This window comes from Hipposideros armiger, unplaced genomic scaffold (genome assembly GCF_001890085.2).
Source record: "Hipposideros armiger isolate ML-2016 unplaced genomic scaffold, ASM189008v1 scaffold_15, whole genome shotgun sequence".
NCBI lineage: Eukaryota > Metazoa > Chordata > Mammalia > Chiroptera > Hipposideridae > Hipposideros > Hipposideros armiger.
In genome coordinates, this window is record NW_017731365.1 from 2669008 (window position 1) to 2675007 (window position 6000).

Sequence of the window (6000 nt, forward strand, 5' to 3'; positions counted from 1 at the left end):
GGGAAGTGGAAGCCAGGCAGAGCTGCACGCTGAGCATGGTGGGGGAATGGGTGGGGGAGGGACGGTAAGTCCCAGCCTGCTGTCTGGCAGCTCACAGACCAGAGAGATGGGATTCCTGCACAAATAAACCTGGTGAAGGCAGACCGTGCTAACTGCTACCATTGCAAAGCACTGTGTGAATACGGGGGGTGGGGTGTGTGTGTGTGTGTGTGTGTGTGTGTGTGGAGAGATTAATTCCACATTGACAGGAGTTTGGGAAGTCTCCTGGGAGAAGACAGCCTATAAACTCAGTCTTGGTGAATGGGTAGGTGTATCAGTTATCTAGTGCCATGTAACCAATTATTGAAACTTACTGGCTTAAAATGACAACTTATTTCTCCTGATTCTGTGGACTGGTCATCCCGGAGTTCCACTGGTCTGCCCTGGGCTCACTCATGCAGTCGCATTAGACGATGGATGGTGATGGGTGGAAAGGCCAGAGGGGCCAAGACAGCCCATCCACATGTTTGGTGATTGATGCTGGCTGTGGGCTGGGTGCCTCTGTTCCCCTCCACGCAGTCCCTTAGCCGCCATAGACTACACAGGTTTCCTTACAGCATGGCAGTCGCAGAGCACTGTTCAAAATGGGCAAGTCCCAGTGAGCTTGAATCACATTTTCTGATGTCCTATTGGTCAAAGCAAGTCACGTGGCCAAGTCATTCGGGTCAGTGGGGTTGCTGGGAGGGGACTTAGCCTCTATTTCTCCTTCTTGTGGGAAGAGTAGTAAAGCATTTGTGGCCATTTTTAAATCCACCACTGTGGTCCTTCAACCAGCAAATTTTAAGGGAAATGGCATTTTAGACAGGGAAACAATTTGAGCCAAGGCCCAGCGGTGGTCACACCAGTAACGATGGTAACATAAAAATAATCTTAACAAAAGCCACCAACTTGCTGAATGCCTACCATGTGCCAGTCTGTCCTTCCACATAACCTGCATTGTTTCTGATCCTAAGACCACGCTATGAGGCAGGTTCTTCTATTTACAAATGAGGGAGCTGAGGCTTGTAAGTGACAGAGCAGGAATTCAAATCCAGGTCGGGGTCTTTCCCATGGTAGCACCTGCTATAAGGAGCCCATTCGACTCTCCAGGCCCCGCCTGGTAATCCTCCGGAGCCTTGCAGGAGAAGAAAAGAGGCAGGGAGGAAAGGGGGAGAAAAAGGGGGAGGGATTTTGGAAAGGGAAGAATCACTCTAGAGAAGCACATTCCCCACACTCTGTAATAGGGTAGCTGCCATCACCACAGTGTTTTACGGGTGCTTGGTGAGTGAAATGGCGAGACCTGAGAGATCTTTAATTAGTTCTGCATAAACTGAGAAGTTTGTATTGTGTCAGGAAGTGGAAATTATAGCCCCCGCGTTTGCCTCCATCTACTCACGCAGACTCACAAAATTTACTGCCTCCTGGTGCAGCGCAGAGTCGGTTTTCCCATTAGCAGCCAGGCCAGCTATCTCAAGCTGCAAAGAAACTGACTGCAGGGCCAGCAGAGGTTTCCCTGGGCTCATGGCGGGCAATACTTGCCACTGGCATCCATACCATGGTGGGCATCTGTACTCTCCTGCCAATTAGAAGTCTGTTTCATCCAGAAAGGAGCTTGGGGGGTCTGTTGTCCTGAGGATGGAGAGAGCTCAGCTTAGGGCTGCAGTGTCACGATGATAGAGGGCCTAGTCCCATGAGCGTGGCAAACCTGGACTCAGACTGAGGGACAAACCATTCAACCCTGGCTGCCCTGAATTTGCAGAGAATACCAGTGTGGTCCTGCTGGCAGAGAGGCAGCTCCTGACCCCCAGGAAGCCTGCTTTGGGGTGAGAAGGCTCAGGACTGCTAAAGAAGGCTCCAGCATGGAGTAAGGAGCACATTTCTCCAGCATGATTAGGGGTAGCAAGTGCTGATAGCTACCTTGGGTAGGAGGGAGCTCCTCGTCACCAGAGGTATTCAAGTAGAGGCTGGAAACTACAGGTCTGAGATGTGTTAAGAGAAGCATCTATATCAGATGGGAGATGGGATTAAAATCCCTTCCAGCTCAGGGAAGCTCTGGCTTCCTGGGGACAGAGTTGGCTCTATATCCCCTAGAGAGGCAGAGCCCTGGCTTTATAAGGAGTCTTGGTCTCCTTGAGCCTTTGTCCAGGTCTTTCCTCACCCACATCCAGGCTTGTCAACAAACATCACCATCTCAAATCTCATGAGGAACCAAGAAAGGCCTTCTCCCTTGTGCTCAGCTCTTGTTCTTCCCCCTTTCTCCCTGCCAGACCAACCCCTCTGACCTCCCCCAATGGCCTCTTCTCCTAGAATCTGCAGGGACTGTGAGGCTGCTAGCTCCCTGCCCCACACTGCCTCTCAGGGTTTCTGGAAGGTTCCTGCTGCCTCCCCTTCTCCCAACCTGTCCTTGCGTCTTTTCAGTAGACGCTCCTGGAGCCACTAAGTGGTCTCAGCACCCTCATCCCTGTGCTGGCCCTCATTCTGCTGGGACTATGCTCCTGACAACACCTCAGCCACAGCCTCTTTATCCAACAGAGGCCAGAGGATGTGCGCTGGGGACTCATGGCCAGCAGCCGAGGGTCCGCCCCCAAGGACTTGGGGTCATTCCTCAATGTCAAGCAATTCTCAAGAGGCCTCCAGTGCCCTTCCCACTGCCCCAGCTGCGGGAGCAGTGGGCATCTTGACGCCAGTGATCACTATGCCCAGGCAAAAGTTTGCTTCCCATCAAAACTCTGAGATGAAGAGGCTGGTGCTTGAGGACAAGTGCAGCAACACTTCCCATCTCTGGTTTAGCCAAAGTTTTCATTCCCCATCTCATTCGGTCCTTACCACGGCCTAGCTCATTATCCCCGCTGCACAGATGAGCTCAGAGTGGTTAATCCTTTGCTCAAGGTTGTACAGCTGGTGAACGGTCATGCTGGAATTGGAAGCTAAGTCTCATGAGTTCAAGCCCAGAGGCCAGCCTTCTCACCCTGGTGCAGAAGTGAATGTCTGCTCAGGGGGATCTCACGCAGGCTGAGATAACTGTGTACAGACCACCATCTTATGTGGTTTTTCTGGAATGTGGAAGGTTTTCCCCCAAGCGCCCTTCCTTTGTCCATCAGTTCTCTCTGTTCCTCTTTCCCCCGCTCTCTGCTCTCTGCTTGGAGTGAGGCATGGGGAGGAGGCACTGACATGAAGGGTGACCCAATTACAGGTGCTGAAAGGAGTTTGCTCCCACCCTAGGGAAGAGCCAGTGGTGGCCGGTGGGAACACCAAGCTGCCCCATGTGCTCAGGTTGTGAGGGGGACCTGCAAGCCAACTGAGGGACCCTCCACATCTGCTTCAATTGCTGTGTCCCAGCAACTTGTCACATATGCAGGGAGGCCTTTCTTTCAGCCCCAGGTAGAATTTAATGCTCAGCAAAGATGTTTCTCAGCTCTGTGAAGTTTGCTAACGATTAGTTCCGTCCACCACCCCCACCATCCCAGCAGCTGGACACAGCCTGGCAGCCTCCCAACGTCCAGTCAGGCCAGCAGAGCAGGCTTCCCACCAGCTCCTTAGGATCAAAGCCCAGTCTGGCCAGTGGACCTGTGCTGCCCCACCAGCCCCACTTGGGGCCAGCGCCGCTGCCTAGACACTGCGAGCATTGTTGTGTACCCATGTGGTACCTATTTGATCCAAATTTATGACATCGATCTACTTTAAATATGTTGCAAAACGCAAAGTGTGTTTAAAACATTACAACCCTGGCTCTCTTTCAAGAGGATTGATGAGTATTGTCAGGCTGTATGTGGATCACAAACCTGGTGAGAGCTTATCTCTAAGTGCATCGGAGCTGGGCTGTCAGTCTCAGCAGTGGGGGGGTGCGTTTGATGCATGTGATGGTCTGGGTGTTAAGCCTCTGTCCAGGTTTGCATGAAGGACGGTAGCTAAGCACATATGCCCCTCCTGCACGCTGCCGGCTGTGCGTTTGCAGACCAGAGGAGGCAGGATGTGAGAGCCTTGTGCTAGAGCTGCTTATAACTGCAGTCACTCCTCCTGGAGGCCGCTGGGCTCCTGGGAAACAGGGACTCCCAGGGGAGGAGATCCAATGGGCCCTGCAGTCGGGTGGCTAGGGCCCTCGGACGAGTGTATGTGAAGCAGAAGCTCACCTGCCCGGCACATCTCAGCCTTCAGGCCTCGGCCATACCACCTCCTCTCATCATCATTCCTCAGTCCTACAAAAGGATGTGGTCATTCTGATCTGCCAGTCAGAGCAAGGGGCCATGTGGGTGGACACCCTTCGGCAGAATGAGAGTTAGTGTTATTATACCTACTTTATGGGGCCTCTTCAACGTGCCAGGCTGTGTAAGCAGCACTTTGCATGCATCGTCTTACTGGACCTTTATAACAGCCCTATGAGGTAGATTTTATTCTTATCCCCGATTGACAGATGAGCACACTGAGGTTCACAGAGGTGAATCCCTGAAGGTCTACAGCTAGGAACCAGTGAAGCCAGGTCTGTCTGACCCCAAAGCCTTGCTCTGAATGACTTGACTACCCGGGTCTTTTGAACCCAGGGGGAACCCCATGATTTCCAGCAGGGCTTCCCCACTTCTCCTCCACTAGAAAGAAAGGAGGTAGGAGTTGAGCTGTTTTTCTTCTTGTGAGAAAAAGGTTGTGGCTGGATTCAGGCATTTCTCAGAGCCTCCCAGGCTGCCTGAACAGTAGTACCTGGAGTGTCTACAGCAGAGAACGTGGAGCACTTGGTGCATTTTAGTTGAAGAACCAAGGAGTGTTTTGCCCGTTGGCACTGATTCCACCTGAACAATTCCTGCAGGGAGATGGCATGGTCCCAGGACTTCCAGTAAAGCCAGGAGAAGGCAGCTTGTCTCAGTCCTCCACCACAGCTATTCCTGAAACCTTCCTGCACCCCTCTGGTTCCCAGAAGACCTGAGCAACCCCAGGCTTCTGTCTGGCCCACATGCAGCACAGAGCCTCATACAGATGGAAGCCATAGACACAGGAGCCTTCTGGGGTGGGGACAGCACTTTCTTTCAAAAACACAAAATCCCAGTGAGGATAGCCAAGCCATTTTAGTTGAAGCAGATCAGGGAGCTGAGACATGGGCTCCAGATCTGAGGCCTCATGGGGACTGTCTAACAGGACTCCCTCTCTGCCCATCTACAGCCCCCAGCCTGTGTACCCTGGGCCCCATTTCTCCTGCACTCCAAAGTCCCCAGATTAATTAGAGCTGACTTTTCTTTCTGGAACTGACTACAAAATCAACCGATCTCAAGTCAAGATTATAAGCCAGCCGCCCTTCCAAAGCCCTGGCCTTCGATGGGGCGCCTGACCCCGGTAATTCCCCAGATCACTTCCTGCCGGCCCTAATTACCGGAGGACCTGGCATTTCCGTGGTTCCAGACCTCTCCAGCCTGGAGCTGGCTAAGGGCAAGGAGCAGGGGCTGGAGCTGCATTTTCCCTGTAAGGGAGTCCTGAGGACTAGTTAGAGGAGATAAAGACATCAGCCCTCCTTACCCACCTTTTCCAACCCAGGAAAGGGCGCTGGTCTAGGCCTGAGGCCTGAGCGGCCTGCTGGCCTCCACCCCAGCCCTCCAGTCCCCACACTTAGACAGGCCTTTCTCCTCCCCTGCAGAGAACAAAGAGTCTGTGTGTGGAGCTGCTGCAGCCCAGTCCCCCCCGCACCCCCCCACCCGCCTGGGCTACAGAGGGAGCCTCACGTTAGGAAGGTCCATTCATCTCCCTGTACCTCTCTGGCCTGACCTTTGCTTGGCTGGGGAGCTGACCTTGAAGCCCCCCCACTGCCTTCCAGACTACTGTCTTCTTGCCAAGTCCCTGATCAACAAACAGTAAATCACCAATTAAGAGGCCATTCCCCCTGGACAGGAGCATGGCCGGTTTGTGCCCCAAGGAGCTCACTTCCATCCTGTCATCTCAGTAAAGGATGTATCCTCGCACAGAAGCCGGGACCAGCATAGAAAACCTATTGATACTGTAGTG

The 6000-nt window shown here is 53.1% G+C and overlaps 1 protein-coding gene across 1 annotated transcript in view; it reads left to right on the forward strand.

Moving 5' to 3' along the window:
- Positions 1-6000, forward strand: part of COL13A1 (collagen type XIII alpha 1 chain) — a 146420-nt gene that overhangs the window by 97888 nt on the left and 42532 nt on the right. The gene's annotated exons all lie outside the window — the stretch shown is intronic.